This window comes from Hippopotamus amphibius, chromosome 16, assembly GCF_030028045.1.
Source record: "Hippopotamus amphibius kiboko isolate mHipAmp2 chromosome 16, mHipAmp2.hap2, whole genome shotgun sequence".
Taxonomy (NCBI): Eukaryota; Metazoa; Chordata; class Mammalia; order Artiodactyla; family Hippopotamidae; genus Hippopotamus; species Hippopotamus amphibius.
The window spans coordinates 35,326,781-35,344,846 of record NC_080201.1 but is presented as its reverse complement, the minus strand read 5'-3'; the positions used below and the strand labels follow the sequence as shown (position 1 = coordinate 35,344,846).

The 18,066-nt window shown below is 50.7% G+C and overlaps 1 protein-coding gene across 1 annotated transcript in view; it reads right to left on the bottom strand.

Moving 5' to 3' along the window:
* Nucleotides 1-18,066, bottom strand: part of ZNF423 (zinc finger protein 423) — a 333,017-nt gene that overhangs the window by 143,296 nt on the left and 171,655 nt on the right. The window lies entirely within an intron of this gene.

The following is an 18,066-nucleotide window of genomic DNA, read 5'->3' as shown; positions in this document are numbered from 1 at the left end:
ATATACTTTAATGACTTTGGCCATAGCACATTCTGTGCGGAAGCGGGGCTCATACAGTTGGAACTGCTGCTTCAGGTGCACACAGACCTATGAGGCGGAAGTCACAGGCGCAGGACAACAGGCCCAAGAGCATAAACGGGGGTCAGCGGGGGGCACCTGCGAAGGGGCTGCGGGCTCCCCAGCCCAGACCATTCCAAGGGCCGTCGTTTTCTTTGTTCCCCCTCCACCCCCGACTGCCCCAAGTCCACTCAGCACCCCAGGAGATGGTCCAATGGTGCAGGGACCAGAGGTGGGCCAGGACCCAGATGCTCACAGAGCTCTGAGCCTAGCTGGCCCTTAAATCCACCGTGGCCTGGGTGGGGGGGGCGGGGTGGCCTTGCACAGACACCTGGCCGGGGAGAGGGGCCGCCCCCGCCCCGGCCTTTGCTGGCCTGGTCAGCCTCAGAGGAAAACTAAACAAACTAGGGGTTGGCCGTTTCTGGAAAAAAACAAAGGCACAACGCACACAGCAAATTAAACCAGTGAAGTTTCCCGAGACGCAGCAGGGGCTGAACCGAGCCAGCCTGAGCAGGGAGGGAGTTCTGTGGCTCAAGTTTCGTGGTGGGTGGATTTAAGACTTCATGATGAATGAAACGGACCACAGGCTGCTCCGGGCAGGGGAGAGACAAACAAAAGCTCAGATTCGGCTGCACTGACCTTGCTCTGCTAACCCCGAGGACACAGACCACTGCCCCCGCCTCTCCGGCCCCCAGCCAGCCCAGCTTAGTCTTCAGAAAAGCCTCACAGATGTAACCCAGAAATTCTTGGCCAGAGGCAGCCCAGGCCCTCTAGAAGGGAAAAGCAGGGGGACCACATTCCCAGGTTGCACAGGCACCAGCACACACACCTGCATGCATAAACACACTCACACACACACACGGCTCACACATCACTCCCACAACTCACACGTGAACTCCAACACACCAACACACACTCACCTACACGCACTGACACACATACAGTCATACACACCATCACACTCACAAGCAATCACAGACAGTCACAAACTCCCTGACACACACACACACCCATTCCCACACCATCACTCCCACATACACACACAAGCTTGAACATACACGCACACTCACCTGCAGACACACACACACACCCCATCACGGAGGCACGGCTCAGCGGGGGTCCCATACCCACAGGCTCTCACAGCTGCCAACCCCAAGACGTGAAGACACAGCAAGGCCGGCTGGAGGCTCTTTCAGGGTCCCTGAGAACTGGCTCCGAGGCTGCTCCTAGGCCCCACGCATCACCCCGGTGCCCACCCGGGACCCGGGACCCTGGCCCCGACCGTGTGAAGATCCGCCTGACCCCAGCTGGCACCGCTGGCAAAGCTCTGCCTGGAAGGATGCCGCTCTCCAAAGCTCCCCGCCTGGAGTCCCGCATCTCCCGGCAGCCTCCTGCCTCTGCAGCCCAGTCACCCAACCTGGCGCGGGTGCCTCCCAGAGTGAGGGCGCCCGCTCCCCTGGGGGCCTCACATTACGGGGCCTTTGGACGGGAAGGACGCGGCGCCGCCAGCCTCCTCGGATTAGATGCGGCAGGAGGCGCCCCGGCCCTGCCTTGTAATTCCCAGCTCTTGCCAGCTGGGCTACGCGGGGCACAGACAAAGGCACCCAAGGGAGGGGATGGCTGGCGTTGGGGCAGCTGGGGGACCTGCTCGGCCCCCGCCCCCTGGCCGGGCTCCACCAGCTTTTTATTATTTTGATACCTCAGCTCAGACTCACGCAAGTTGCCACGGAGCCCTTCCTGTGCGCCTCTGCTAAGGGCTGTCTCAACCACGGAGGAGGCGGGAACCAGGGCCCCTCCCACTGTACAGATGAGGAAACTGAGGCCCAGCCACAGTGACGTCCCCCAGGGAAGGCCAGCACCAGGCCCACCCACAGTCAGGCCCCTTGACACAGGTCAGTTGTACAAGATTACACCTGCGTAGGTGAGACTGAGAGAGGGGTCCCCGTGTCAAGCTCTCGTGCAGTCACGGTCTGGCTCTCATTTGAGCCCTGACAGGACTACCGAGATGGCCCGTCGTCTGCATTGCAAGGAGGGACCACAGAGGCCCGGGACGTGCAGAAGCTGGCTGGAGCTCACGGGGCTGACGTGTGGAAGACCGGCCGGCTCATGGGTGAGGGGGCAAGGAAGACACCTTGCCTGAAAGACCAAGCCCAGGCGCATCTTTCGTTCACATCGTCTGAGGATGAGAGCAGACACCCGCACTCGAACCCTGCTCCTCCACTCATCTGTCACCCCAAGAGCGTTCCTCTAAGCTCTCGGAGTCAGCTCACATACCCCAAAACAGGGACTCGTAAGGGGTGGGTGAGAAAACAATGTGAAGAAGCACTCGTTCCATTTACATGAACTGTCCAGACCAGGCACATCTGTAGAGACAGAAAGCAGATTAGTGATTGCCTGAGGCCAGAGGAGGGAACAGGGGTTGACGGCAAACGGGCAACAGGCATCCTTCCGAGATCGTGGAAATGCCTGAAAGCTGGATTGCGGAGAGGACTGCACAGCTCTGTGAATTCACTAAAAGTCACTGAATCGCTCACTTAAAACAAGTGAGTGTTATGGTATGCAAATTATACTTCAATAAAGCTGACAAACAAAAGCACTATTTGGCCAATAATAATAATTAGCACTAATTAGTACCACTAGTGCTAATAAAATTAGCAGCTACATTTAGCAAGCTCGTCCCAAATGCCAGCACTGTGCTAAGTGCTTCTATTACTGCAATTCATCTCTTTTCATCCTCCCATTGGTAACATCCCTTTTTGAGATGCGGAAGCTGAGGCTCAGAGAGAGAAGTAACTTGCCCTGAGTCACACAGCCGGATGGCCCAGTGGTGTTCACCCAGAATCGCGGGGTCTATTCTCACCCTGTCCCCCCCACCCCCCACCCAGTTTTTGAGAAGGAGAATCAACCTACCCCAGCATCACAGTCCCCGAGGTTCATTGTAGGGCTGCCTGGCTGGCTTTATTTTTCTGCAAACAAGTCTCAAAACTAAAGCAAAGCACATTACTGTGGGAGCGACAAACTGAGACAACTGCTGAGATTATAATCATCTGAATTGAAATGAAAATAAGGCTCCTTAAACTGAAAAGGCCCAACCAGGGGAAATGGGCATGTTGACAAGTAAAGCCCTGATTCCGATTGCCCTGTTTAAAGCCTTTTACTCTAACAACACTTAACCTTGGCCGCTGCCATCCCAAATCTCCAAACGCATTTTGTTTGGGGGGCGTTTAGCTTAGTGTTCTAGGAGCAGGCTGGAGAGATGACCAGGGCCAGCGCACTAAGGATGGATGTGCAGGGAGGTCGGCAGATGAGGGGGGGAGGGTCCTTTCCTTACAGCAGCAACGCTCCCCTCATGCTGACTGTTAGACATCACACAAGGGCAGCAGGTACAGCACACACCCTCGGGCAGATGTGCAGAAAGGGAAGGGGTGCAGAAATGGGGCGAAGGCAACTCCAAGGTCCCCTTCAATTTGAACGTCTCAGAACTCAGGGAGAAGGTAGGTTCAAGGAAAGTCCAGCTCAACCAGCTACCTTTTCATTTCCAAGTAAATGCTTTGATAGATTCTACTATAGTCCCAGGCATTCTTTTAAAAGCTTTACATGAGTTAACTCATTCAATCCTCTCAACAGCCCAAAGAGATAGACACTATTACTATTATTGAATATTACCCTGTTCAGATGAGAAAACTGAGGCACAGAGAGGCTGAGTAACTTGCCTAAAGCCACACAGCTTGTAGGCAGGAGAGTCAAGATTCAAACCCAGTTAGTCAGTTCTGAGTCGGTGCTCTCATCCACCATGCTACCCTGCCTTTCTCCTTTGGGAGGGAGCACATCACATGAGAAGATCAAGAGGGAAGTCCAGATCTTTGGCTTCCCCCTCCCCTAGAATGAGTACAATTAAAGAAATATAACAAAATGAGTAGAAAAATCACTTTTAAAAAGGAAATTAAAGTCATTTAAAAATGACTAATCCTGAAAAAAAGGTGTGATAGGAAATGAGTTATATGGGGCTTCTGCTGTCTGCTGAAGAAAGGGAATGAAAATAAGTATAAAAGAGGGAAGAAATTTCGATAAAAACTCAGGTAGAAAAAAGAACATTAACTGGGCTTCGGGATACGTTAGCGGCAGAAAGAGTCAGGTAGACCCTGAGTTCACGTGGCCGTGAACTTGGAGAATTCCACGGGCTGAGCCCACAGCCATGACAACATGGCTTCAGACACACCTTGTCTGGGAGGAGCAGAGTGGCTGCCACCCAGGATGGCTGGGACCCTCAGCTCCACGCGCCTCCCGTCACAGAGAATCAAGGTCGGGGCTGCCGAGGAAGTGCCTGGTTGTGGGAGGGAGAGCAGCTAGCCCACGGGCCCACGGGAGTGAGCAGAAAGGGGGGCATTCCTGCAGCGAGGGGCACAGGCTGAGGAGGGAGGGAGCCCTCCGTCACTGAAGTTGTGCTAGAGGAATAAAGGGCTCTGGAAAGAACACTGGGCAGGTTACCTGCTGCGGGCGGGAAGGTGAGAACAGCCAATGCCCAGGCAGCTCCAGGTTTCTAGGACATTCCTGGGACAGGCAGGTCCATTTAAGTGAATAAAAATGACCACCAGGCTCCAGAGGGGACAAAAGCTGAGCGGTCCCCAGAGTGACATTCCCATCTTTCCATCAAGTCCACAAGCACCCCCAGTGCAGGGCACTGTGCCAGGGACTGAGGGCTCACTCAAGGGCACCACGCCTCAGTGTTGCCCCGTGGGTAGTCCAGACCATGCACAGCAGGTGGACGTGGAACCAGCAAGGTGCCAGTGGGAGATGTGCTGGAGCAGAGGAAAGAGCACTGGACAGAGAGTCCACCGGGAGACCTGGGCCTCGGCTGCCCCCACATAATATGGGAAGTTGGAATTTGGGCCTCCAGGGTCCCCTCTGGATGAATATAAAAGTCATTTTGGACAATATTCCAATCATCCAAATTGTTTCCATGATAGCCACAAAAAGGCTTGATGAATGAGAATAACTGTGGCCCTTTCCCAAGCTCAGAGAAATAGGACCCCAGACACAGGAACCATCTATGACAATCCCGCGTGATATAGAGGAAGAAGCTGAGGCTCAGAGAGAGAAGAAAACTTCCAGGGATGGTAAATTGTTCTTGGTCACCTTGAGTACCATATGTGGGCTCAGATGAAATGACTGCTGAAATCAATTGGTGATGTCTGCCACGAGCAGCGGAGTGCACACGTGAAATGTTCAAAGAGCATGGAGCAAATAGGAGTAGGAGCTCTCCTGATTCCCAGTGCTAGAGAAGAAGCCTTTAACTATCAGGTTTTCTCCTTCAAGAAGGGGACTGTGCATCCTTTCTGAAAAGGGAGGCTTTAGGGCAGGATCCCTCAAATCCTGCTGTTCAAGCAGAGACAACAGCATTTAACAGGTACTGCGGAGCTGTGTTGTAGTCCAGAGAGGGGTCTCCAGCCAGGGAGAAGGGTCAGCTCCAACCCTGCTGATGGTGAGGTCCACCCAAAGTGGGCACAAAGCAGCCCGGGCATCCTGGTAGGGCCAATCAATGCTCCCCAGAATCCACGGTGACAAGAGCTGCAAGACATAAATGTGCTTCAGGACACAGCATTGACTGCACTTCCCACAGAGGCAGCCAGAACCAGACAGGTAGCTTCCAGATACGAAATGATGCAAATTTGGCTGGGGGAGCATCTGGGTGAATTCCTGATCTCTCCTTAGGAAACTTCAAATCTCTACTCATCTTCTTCCTGCACTCCCTGTAAACCTGGTGCAGCAGAGAGATCTGTGGGGAACATAGATCTGTGGGGAACTTGGTCCCAGAGGCCACTCTGTTGCTGGGGGCCGTGTGATGGAGGGGTGGAGTGCTTCTGCTTCCGTGACACAGCTGGACTGGGCAATCTCTGAGGCCCTTTCCTGGGGCTGCTTCTAGTAAACTGTGAAGTGCGCTTCCCTGAGAGGCCCCACACAGTTAACCCCCGGACCAGAGTAGGGGACTGGATCCCACAGTATGAAGGCCCAGTAGGAGATGGAGGCTCCAGGCCAGAGCTCCCAACTGGGTGGGGTATTCTCACTGTCTCCATGCCTACCAGGGACACAGCCCCAGAGGCAGAATCCTGACTCAAACTAGGGCCGGGGGTCCCGCCGACAAGAAGGAAACAAGAGTGCCTGCCTTGTTTCTTACCTCTTACTAGGTGACAAAGCTGGCCATCCATTCCAGAATACTCGTCGACTCGATTACATCTACACACGTAGACTCAACATCAGTGCAAGGGGGAGGGGAAGCAAGAGGAAGTTAATGGGCCATCACTCACCTTATTTCATAGATGGGGAAACAGAGGCTACACAGTAGGAGCAGACAGATCCAGGACTAAACTCATAAAAACCACAGTAGTTACTATTCATGCAGCGTTTTCTATAAACCAGATCCTTTGCCAGCATTTTCTCATTTGATTCTCACAACATCACTGTGAGGTAGGTACTATCACGTCCCCTTCTTTATAACTGTGCAAACTGAGGTTCCAAGAAGGAAAGCAACTTTCTGAGCACAAGGAATGAGCAGGTGGCAAATGTACCACTGACCCCCACCCCAAATCCACCCACTAACCACTAGACTACACTGCCTTTCCAGGCCCTGAGTGCTGGTTCAGGGCCTGCCCCACTGCAGAAGCTGCTCAATGCCAACCCCTATAACTCAGAAGCTGCTCAATGCCAACCCCTATAACTCAAGAAGAGGTCCCACATTTTATAACCCCACCTGCCACAAAGACAAAGACATGTCCCAAAGTGGGCAAAGTCAGCAGTGGATTACCAGAGGCTGGCTCTGATGGCAAGCACCAATGAATGTAGCTGGCCTCCTGCCTCACTTGGTGGAAGATAGAACAGGATGCTTAACCAGCCTGTGTAGAACCAAACTGGGAGGTTGTGGGAGGCAGAATAATGCTCCCCTCCCCCAAGATGTTCACATCCTAATCCCCAGGAACTATGACTATGTTACATTATGTGGCAAAGGTGAATTAAGGTTGCACATAGAATTAAGGTTGCTAATTAGATGACCTTCAGATAAAGAGATTATGCTGAATTATCTGGGAGGGCCCAATGTAATCACAAGGGTGCTTAGTGCAGAAGAAGGAGGCAAAAGAAGAGGTCCAAGTGATATGACTGTTGGCTCTGAAGACGGAAGGGGGCCGCAAGCCAAGGCACGTGGGCAGCCTCTAAAAACGGGAAAGGTATGAAAACAGAGTCTCCCCAGAGCCTCCAGAAAGGAACACAGCCCTGCGATTTTAGCCCAGTGAGATCTATGTCAGACTTCTGACCTACAGAACTGTAAGATAATAATTTGTTCTTGTTTTAAGCCGCCAAGTCCGTGCTAATTTGCTACAGCAGCAATATGAATACAGATATTGGTACTAGGAGAGCAATGATGCTGTTCCAAATACCTGAAAAGTGTGGAAGTGGCTTTGGGATTGGGCAGTGGGCAGCAACTAGAAGAATTTTCAGGAGTGTGGTAGAAAAAGCCTATACCGCCTTGAAAAGATTATTCACAGAAAAACTGACTCTGTTAGTGAAGCCTCAGAAGGAAGTAAGGAGCACATTTGAGAAAACCTAAATCACCATTAAAAAAAATACCTAAGTCATCATGAACAGACAGATAAGAGAAACATGAACATCAAAGGCACTGATGGTGAGGGCTTAGAAGATGAGGAACTTGATACTGAAAACTGGAAGAAAGGGATACTTGTTATGTAGTGGCAGGAAGCTTAATGGAATCATGTCTCACAGTTATGTGAAAAGCAGGACTCGTGGTGGATGAAAATGGATATTTAGCTGAGGAGATTTCCAAGCAACTTGTTAAAGGTCTGGCCTGTTTTATTCTTGCTGCTTATAGTAGAGAGGAAAGAAATAGATTGAGAGAAAAATTGTTAAGCAAAAAGGAACCAGGAATTGATGATTTTGGAAATTTTCAGACTAATCAGATTGCAAAAGACATTATAATTAAGAGGCTCACTATCAGCAAAGCACACTCTAGAGAAAAGACTGAGAGTATGACTATACGTTTTGCTAATATCTCAGAAAAATCAAAAGGTCAGAGCACATGGTCACACAAAAGACTCCTTGAAGAGATTAAGAATGTGACTCACATATCCCCTAAATCAAACCAGAGAGTACCTAGGAAATTTGAGGCCATTGCCCTGAAGCCATCCTAGCAGAAGTCAAAAGCAGAGATGAGATTATCTAGAAAAAAGTCTATGTAGGGACCTCTTATCTAATGGAGTAGATCCCCCATGACATACACAGGAGACCCACAAGGTTCTTGAAAAGTTTATACCAGAAAAATGCATCCAGCTTGAGCCAAAAAGGAAATGAAAGATGGCAGTGGAACCCCCAAAATTCCACAGGCAGGAAACAGGCTAATAAAATTCCTCCGCTGCAAACATGTACTACTTTTTATTTAATAACAATAATAATAACTCAGAGGACAAAGCCAGGTGGTAGAACTTTGAGCCCAGAAGGTGCAGTCATGAGCCCAGACTGTGGAACCATGAGCCATGGTGGATGAGATCACTACTGGACTACGTTCAGATTCTGGCACTGAATTACCATAGGCAAGTATATCCCCTCTTTGTGCTTTCATTTTCCCAACTCTTGAAAGGGAATCAGATGAATTGGTCTGTAAGAGCCTTGGTAGCTCTAAGAGTCTGTGATCAGCTAGTGATGGCATCCCTGGGTACAGGAATGAGGAAAGGCAGACAGTAGGTATCTCAGCTTCCTGCTGGACATCTCCCAGTTTAAGCATTCTTTCCCTCAGCACATATTTGTTGAGTCTGCTCTATGTGCCTGAACCTCTGAGGGTTGCAGAAGGTACCTAGCATTCTTAGATGTCTCTACTCTTGTCTGCCCAACCCCTCTGTCAATTAGTTACTGTCTCAAGTTTCAACTCTAAACCAATGCTTTGCCACTTTGAAGCACTTTGAAAGAGGAGGGGAAGAAGGAAAAAAAACCCTTTCATGTAAGCAGTAGTCAGTCCTGCATCTAGATATTTGATTTTCCTAAAGAGACATTTGAGGGTGCAGTGTAAAGGATGGAGGCCCAACCCCTGAGAAACCAGGAGTCCACCCTGGGAAGAAAGGGGAAGAGGCAGCTGGAGGGTCTTTCCTCAGAGATGGACCAAGGGGTCCCATAAAGGCTGACATGGCCCCACCTAAAATCCTGAATTAGAATTATGCTTTTAGTGAAAATAACAGCAACTCGTAGTCACCCTTCCCTGCTCCAGGAAGCTCAGAGTGCCTTTGCAGATACGATCTCCTCATCCCCAATGAGGCCACAGACAAGGAAAGTGGGGATCATTCTTTCAGTTCGGGAATAAAAGAATAAGTAAATTGGGGGGGGGGTGCGGTTTCCAGGGCCAATGGGCAGCAAGGGGGTGGAGGCTGGCATGCAGATGTCAGTAGCCCCAACCTGAAAGGATGATGAAGGCATTTTTGCCCTTAGGGGCTGCTTCTCCAGCTGGCCCTTGTGGCCAAAGGGTGAGGTCCTAATCTCTGACCTGCCTCTAAGGGACACTTGGTACACAGCCTTGAGGGCTCACAGACCTCCCCATAGACTGAAAGCCATGGCCAGGCACACGTTTTTCTAGCTATCTCTGGGGACTGCTGAAATGCCACCTGCCAGCAAATAACCACTGTTGAGGCCCTCAGTAAACCTTCTGGGGAGCCAAAACCATCAGATTTATTTTGAAGAGACTCAGTCAATTTCAGGGAGACATCAGCCACCAGGAGACAGTGGAGCCACGGTTTGAGAGTATGGGCTCTCTTAGACTGAGCTGTGTGACCATGGACAAGTCACTGTACCTCTCTGAGCCCCCATTTCCTCAACCATAGGACGGGGATAATCAGAGTATCTACCTCACAAAATGAGTAATGTGTATATGTTGCTAAGCATTCAATAAATGAAGGAGGTTACTAGTGTAACTTACACTATTTTCATTAATTGTAAATCCCATCAACTGTATGACATTTATAATTTTACACAGCATTTTCACATCCATTATCCCTCTGACATTAGAGCAGCTCTTCGTGGTTGAGGTGGTGGTGGTGGTGGTTGTTATTTCCATATTACAAGTAAGCAGGATCTCACACACCCAGGTATCCTGGGAACCCAGCATCCCACCCAGCCTATGTCCCTTTCTCACACTCAAAGTATCCGGGTGTACACAGTAAGTTGCATGGTCAACCCCACAAATGAGGAAATAGAACAGAGAGGTTAGAGCACGTCCTGATGCCACAGAGCAGATGGTAAATGGAAAAGCTGAGATTGGACTCCCAGCCCAGGGCTCTCAGTCAGCTGGACTGAGAGAAATGATGACCTGACCAGGGAGGACACAGATCACCATGACTGTCCTCCCCCCAGACGGTCTGGGGACTATCCAGTTATCAGTTATTTTGTAAAAATGCCAACATTTAGAAATCAAGACCTCTCAGAGAACACCCACTTCTGGAAGGAGAAGGCAAAGACCTGGAGGCACAGGACCTGCATCTGGTACATCCATGATGGAGCAGCACTGCGTCTCCCGGTTAGGACCAGGTATGCTTAGCTTACTCTCCTGTTTTTCCAGACCCACAGGGCTCCCTTCCCCATCTCAAGGTGTCCTGGGCCCTGAAGGCACTTGTGTTTGCTCGGTGGCTGAGTCCAGCAGCTGGACTTAGGAGCCTAAGACTCCCAGCTCCATCAAGTGAATGAACTTCCTCAGTTTTATAGAAGAAACCTGCCTCAGTTTCCTCATCTGTAAAGTGGGAATAATAACAGCCCCAATTATAGAGTTGCTGTGCAGATGAAATAAATGAATATTTGTAAAATGTTATATGTAAGGAATGCTCCATAAAATAACAACAGTTACTGGCTACTGGCTCCCAGCTCCACATGAGGTCACAGGGCAGAGAAAGGGAGAGGCGGACAAGAGAGGCAGGAAACGGCCATGATGGTTTGAATGGGCGCAAGTCAGTGAGGGGTCCCATCTCCCTGAGTTCTGATTAGCAACCAGGAAGGCCTAAGTTAAGGACTGGCAGTTACCCTCTACAGAAGATGGTCTTCTAAGCAAAAGATACTCAACCTGCATAAAGGCCCATCAGGTCACAGCCATTTACAATCCCAAGGACATCAGAGAGGAAAGAAGCCTACAAGAGTACCCAGCCCAACCCTCTCATTATATAGACGGAGATACGCAGGCACCAGCAGATTTGCTAGAAGTTGGATCTGGGTCTCCAGGCTCATGATAAAGAGGGTGGGGAAGGAGGTCTGAGTCCCACAACATCCCTACCCCCTCACCTACTAGGGCTACCGTCCCAAAGGGCTGCTGGACAGGAAGAAGATAACCGCTTTTCCCCTTGAAGCCTCTGACCTCATAGAACACACAGCCTGCCGGGCTGCTCCATCCCTTAGACAAATTTACTTAGCACTGATATTGAAAATGCAATTGAGCTTGAGTTTTATTGCAGAAATTAAACATACCAGGAAAAAAAAAAAAAAAAAGCCAGTGCTCGTCAACTCACCCGAGAGCTGGCGGTGATCAAACTAGCTACAGTGGAGTGTCGCGATCAGCGGCTACCGGAGAAGGAGGGCCCCAACATTCCCCCACGAGGGACTCCCCAAAGACAGGGCGCTTGTCGTGAGCAGAGGGGCTCTGGAAGGCTTTCCCATCAGCCCCCTGGCCTGGGCCCCCTGCACGCCCCAACCTCACCCCAGCAGCCTCCCACCATCACGGGCGCAGACAGCGCGCCTCTGAAGCCACCTCCATGCGCTTTCACGAAACAGCATCGCCAAGGGCCGGAGCAAAGGGCTCTCTGCTCGACTAGAGAGAAAGCAAAATGCTTTCGGGGTTGGATCACTGTTTTTCTTTACTCCCTTGGGAGATCGACGGAGCCCACATTCGGCCGTGTTCGTGGACCTGGGACTGGAAACAGCTGCGCTCTAATTACATGTAAAGTGTACCAAAACATCCCTTTTATCACAGACTGGAAATCTGTTAGCATCTGTCTCTCCTTTGTTTCTTCCACAAGATACAAGCTTGTTTCTACATTTTTCTCACCTGTAGCGGTGATTAAAATTCATTATAAATGAAAGGAGTGAACAGAGAAACAAGTTCCTCTGTGTACCGTTCTAAACTCAAATTAGAAACAGCTGTTTGCTAATTCATGCAGCGATGTTTTGTCGTGCTCTGTGAATCAATAATAACTCACCCTATTGCTGCAGAAATTTTTGGATGATCCATATGTTTAACTCGGCGATAGGTTCTCCAGGCAGGAATGTGGGGGAAGAACCTCGCAGCCACCCTCACGCAGGCACGAGGGGACTCTGGTTTGCTCCCTGGAGACGTCCACGCTGTCCCGGAAAAGAACCCAAAGTTGGAGGCACCCAGCACCTCTCCCCTAGACACGGGCCCTGGCAGGGCCAGAAGGAAACCCCAAAACAGTCTCCTCATCTCCTCCCCTCCCCCGGAACCAGCAAAAAAAAAAAAAATCAACTCTGATTAAACGCAAACCACACACATCCTCCAGCCGCCGGAGGGAACAGCAAAATTAAAAGTCTAATTGGTACCCGGAACAATTTAAAACTATTAAGTATAGGTGAAGCTTTTCTCTAAGAAAATAATCCTTTGATTAGGATTAAGTTTATTTGGATAATATTCTTCCCTTTCCTACATTTTAGCTGCAGATGTCAGAGTTACAGTCTGGAAGTCCTCGAGGCTTCTGAGAAGTGTTCAGGCATCTCCTCTGCCAACTTCAGGGAAAAGAGCATGTGGCATCCAGAGCTGCGACCTTTTCTGAGGCTCTGAAAGGGAGAGGATGCTGTTTCTCCTTTGTGGGGAGGGAGGTGAGCAACACCTTCAGAGGCCCGTAATGCCATCACGGCAAGCCCAGCCTGCTCAGCAGGTGCTCCTCCTTCAAGACACTGCCTCCAGGAAGACTTCCCTGACTCCCTCTGCCACCATTGATGCCCTTCCCTGACCTTGCAGGCACTGCCATCAGGCCGCTCTTCACCCTAATTTGTGGCACCTGGCATCACTGTCTATTCTGAGTCCTTGGGGAGCCCCTGTGTCTCTCTCATTCTTTCAGGTCTGAGACATATTCACACTGAGCCACTTTTTGAACCTGCAACTGGTATCACCTCCCACTGCCCACGGCCCAGTCCCTGAAACCACAAAACTCAGAGCTCTCCGTGAGTGCCAGGCACGGTGCCAAGCTCTTCCTAAGCTTTACCTCACCAAGTCCCCACTTCCATCCTATGTGGTGCCCACCATCATTTTCCCCGTTTTACAGATCAGACACCTGGGACTCAGAGAGGACAAGGGCCCCAAGTTTCACAGTAGTTAGCGGAAAGAGCCCGGGATGATCCCATATTTCCCTAGAAAGCCATCGCCACCTCCTGTTATCAGAAAGCAGGTCCAGCCTCCAAGCCTTTGCTCGGGCCATGGTGCTCACCAAGGATGCCCCTCCCCCAGCCACGGAAACCCAACCTGTTACTCGGTGCCCAGCTCTGCTCACCTCCTAGCGCGTCCCAGGGGGTCTCCCACATGGCTGCACTCAGGCACTCGCTTCGTGGTGTTCACCTGGGCCTAAGGAGACGGCAGCCCAGTGTGTCCGGGGGCCTGCGCGGTGCAGCTCACACTCACCTGCAGGGCTCCAGGGAGCTGGCCCCCGGGGGAGGCCCATGGGTGCCCAACGGCTCACTCCCAGGCAGGGTCAGGGCAGTGCGAGCAGGGGGGCAGGGCCGTGCTGGGAGGCAGGGGCCCTCAAAACGGGCTTTGAGGAAGGGGCAGGCTCTCCACGGACCCGCAGTCCCCCGAACGTGGGATACGCACCGTCGTGAGAACCCACGGTGACTGCAGGGGGCAGCCTAACACGGATGCACAAAGGGTGGAAGTTCGTGCCCCTTCAATTCCCTTTTCAACCATCAGGCCGAGGACAAGGCCTCCACTTGGTGCCATGTCTATAATTTCTCTCTAACGTTCCACCCAAGAGAGAACAGACCCTGAGGCTCAGAGTTTTCAGAATGCCACAGCTTCTGGCTGGAATAACTTGAACGTGGGCTTGTCTTTGGGTCTGTTTTCAATTTCCTTTTAACGTTACTACCTACTTACAGCAGATGATACTGATTTTCCATTTGCAGAATTAAGTAAATGAATTAAAATATGAAATGAGAACTTAAAGAAATATACTAGGTAAATCATAGCACCAGTGATACTCCAAGGTTGCAAAAAACGTGGCAGAGGGATACAACAGACAGACGCCTGGGACGCCCAGTGTAGAAGTGAGCGTGAAAGCTGGAAAGCTCAGGAATGGCAGGTTGAAGTCTGCCTGGTCACTCCAGAGCTTTGCCCCTGCAATGATCTTCCAGCCCCAGCTCTTCCAGGGTCTGGGAGCTGAGGCTCAGGAATAGCTGCCCTAAGAGCCTGCTGCCACACCCGCCCCGCTCGGCAGCCCTCCACCCCTCAGGCCTAGCCCCCCAGGCCCCAGAGACTCAGCTCAGCTCTGTGCTCACAGCAATCAGGGCAGGTGCAGGGCGAGGTCACCGGCAGGGCATCTGGGCGGGGCCGGAGCCAGGTTCAGGAGGTCTCAGTGCTCCCCGAGGGAGGGAGGCCCCCAGGGAGAATCGGAGCTCGTGCACACAGGAGCTGCTGCCTCCCCCCCCCAGGTCAGGCTGGCCCCAAGTAGAACGCAGCAAAACCCAAGGGACTGGCCCCAGGCCTCTCCCAACAGGCTGGACTAGCACTGGACCAACACCTTGGTTCTGGGGCTGCTTCCAGCCCCAAGTAGCTGTGTGACCTTGGATCAGATTCATATTATAATTTTTATATAACCCAGTATCAGAAAGAACCACATGGTGCTTCTAACCTAGAACTTGAAGCCTCTAATGTAGAGCTTAAAGACATGGAAATATGATTAATAAGTATATTTCATATTATATATGTACATACATGCCATACATGCCTATAACATACAGATGATAAATGACATTTATTATGTGCTAGACATTTCTGCAGATGAGAAAACTGAGGCTTATAAAGATGAATTAACACATCCAGGGTCTTACAGGTCAGAAATGGCCAGACTCGGAAGCCAGGTCCATCCAAGGATTCACCATACTCGGTCACCTTCCAGACTTGTGCCCTATTTATTTACCTGCTTACTTTTTTTTAAGCTTTTTTTTTTTTTTTGTATTTATTTATTTGGCTGCATCGGGTCTTAGTTGCGGCATTTGGGATCTTTAGTTGTGGCATGTGAACTCTTAGTTGTGGCATGTGGGATCTAGTTCCCTGACCAGGGATCAAACCCAGGGTCCCTGCTTTGGAAGCGAGGCATCTTAGCCCCTGGACCACCAGGGAAGTCCCCTATGTACTTACTTTTTTTGCTATCACTCAGCTTTGTCCTTTCACCTACCTGAGGCCTCACAGTACTAGCTACCTGAGTAATCCCAAATAATTATCTTGATGAAATCATGGGTATGATGTTTTGTAATGTCCATTAAAAGACATACATAATTATCTTTTTAAAAATTGCATCAATCAGAAAGAGAAAGACAAATATTGTATGCTAACTCACTTATACGGAATCTAAAAATGGTACTGATGTACTCAGTGACAAGAACAAGGATGCAGATACAGAGAATAGACTGGAGAACTCGAGGTTTGGGAGGGGGCGGGGGGTGAAGGGGAAGCTGAGACGAAGTGAGAGAATAGCACAGACATATATATACTACCAACTGTAAAATAGATAGTAGATAGTCAGTGGGAAGTTGTTGTATAACAAAGGGAGTCCAACTCGAGGATGGAAGATGCCTTAGAGGACTGGGGCGGGGAGGGTGGGGGGGACTCGAGGTGGGGGGAGTCAAGGAAGGGAGGGAATACGGGGATATGTGTAGAAAAACAGATGATTGAACTTGGTGTACCCCCAAAAATAAATAAATAAATAAATAAATAAATAAATAAATAAATAAATAAATAAAAATTGCATCAACCACCTAAAATTGGACTGCCAATCCCTAAAAGTGTCTCAGGACCTACTGTGCAGCCCCTGCTCTGCCCTACACGTTGCACAGGACAGCAGCTCTTGGAGTGCCCCTTTCTCCCCTCCAGGCTGTGAGTGTGTTGGGGACGGTGACGTTGTGTGCCCAGCACAGCACCTGGCCAGAGGGAGGCGGGGGAGAAGAGGTGGGCCGGGCCCCGCAGAGGGGGAAGAGCCCTAGGATCCCCGCTGATGTGCTGGTGCCAGCCACACAGCCACTCTGCGGGCCCCACTCACCCTTTAGACTCTTCCAAATCTACAACTCGGCAGAGAAAATTTCCATTTTCCCTGGATTTTCATGTTTCAGCCTCCGGAAAAATTGCAATCGTGGGCTTTGTTGCCAAGCTGTCAACCCTCAATGACTGAGACCGCCTGGCCCCACCTGGGGTAGGAGGAGATGAAAGCAGCCTGGGGAAGGCTGAGTGCAGGGGCAGCAGCTGGGAAGGTGGCCACCTGGCCCAGGACCACAGTGAGAAGGAGGAGCCCCATGTGGCTGGGCTGGCATGACAGGTGCCCCCTGGAGGCGGCTGTGGCCAAGGGCAGTCCCCTGACTCGACTTCCAAGTGTGAGACAAGGCAGCTGAAGTCCAGGACATCACAACTGGGGCATGTAGTCCCCTGGTCCCTTCTCAGCATCAATGACCCTCCCCTAGTCGCCCCAACCCCTGCCCCCATGTCTGCTTTTTCAGCCTGAATGGCCACTATCTCCTTACACACTAACCAGGCACTGTGCCTACTTCATAAATAGACTTGAAAATCATCATCATAAACTATATTCACCGAGGACTTACTATATGCCATGCTCACTTTATTTATTTACTTACATTATTAGGCATAAATGTTTTGCATGTATTAACGCATTTAAACCACACATAATCCTTTCACTAGGCATTTTACAAATAAAGAACCTGAAGCTCAGAGGCTGAAATAGACTTTTGGGGTGCCCGGCTGCCACTCACTGTGCATGTGGGGATACTGAGGACCTGAGGTCTGAGGGAGAGGTTTGCTCCAAAGCAGATTCCAGCAGAGTCAGGAGGATCTGACTGCCTGACTCACCAATCTCACAAAATGTCAGTATGTTATAGGTGGAATTATGGGAACCCTCCCAACACACACACACACACACACACACACACACACACACACACATGCACGCAAGCACGCGCGCGCACACACACACGCCCCAGAGGAGGCTGAGAAGGCTGACGTAATGTAGAGGTATAAACAGAGAAAGACCACCCCATGGAAAGTGATGGATCACCCAGGAGCCTTTGCACAATGCGTCACTCATGACCTCTTCCCCCCAGGGCATCTGGGAAGGGGAGACACTGCCCCCAACTCAGCACCCCTGAGGGTGCTATGCCCACCGCCTGCCGGGGGCCACCGTCATCTCAGCACCAGCACAGAGTAAGTCCTCGATGTTTGCCGAAAGTTCCACGAGTGAATGATGGACGCATGAGTGTTCCCTCCAGGTCATTAGTCAGTGCCGGGTGCGGGGCTGTGAACGAGCTGTGTATTCCTTCCTCCCCCATTCACATTCCATCTAAGCAGCACTCCACTTCTCCTTGTTCATCTTCTTCCAAGAATGTTATCCTTGAGTTATTCTGTGAGGGTCTCCCTGCAGGTACTCGTGGCTTAGAACTGCCTAGAGACAATTCTGAAAGGCCCCAAATTTCTGGGTCCCTGGGAACCCCCACAAGGTGCCTGCCCATACCTATCTGCTTGATGACTGAATAAACGAGTGAATGAATGAATGAATGAAAGGGTACTTTTCAGGTCTTGTCCTAGAGGAAGCAACCGGTAACTATAACATGAATAAATGAATGACTGGGTGGATGGATGGATGGATGGATAGATGGATGGATGGATGGATGGGATGCTAAGCCCCAGGACTTGGTCTAAAGAAGGCACTTTCTAACTGTGGTAGGACTGAACACCTGAAGGAGAGAACGAATGAA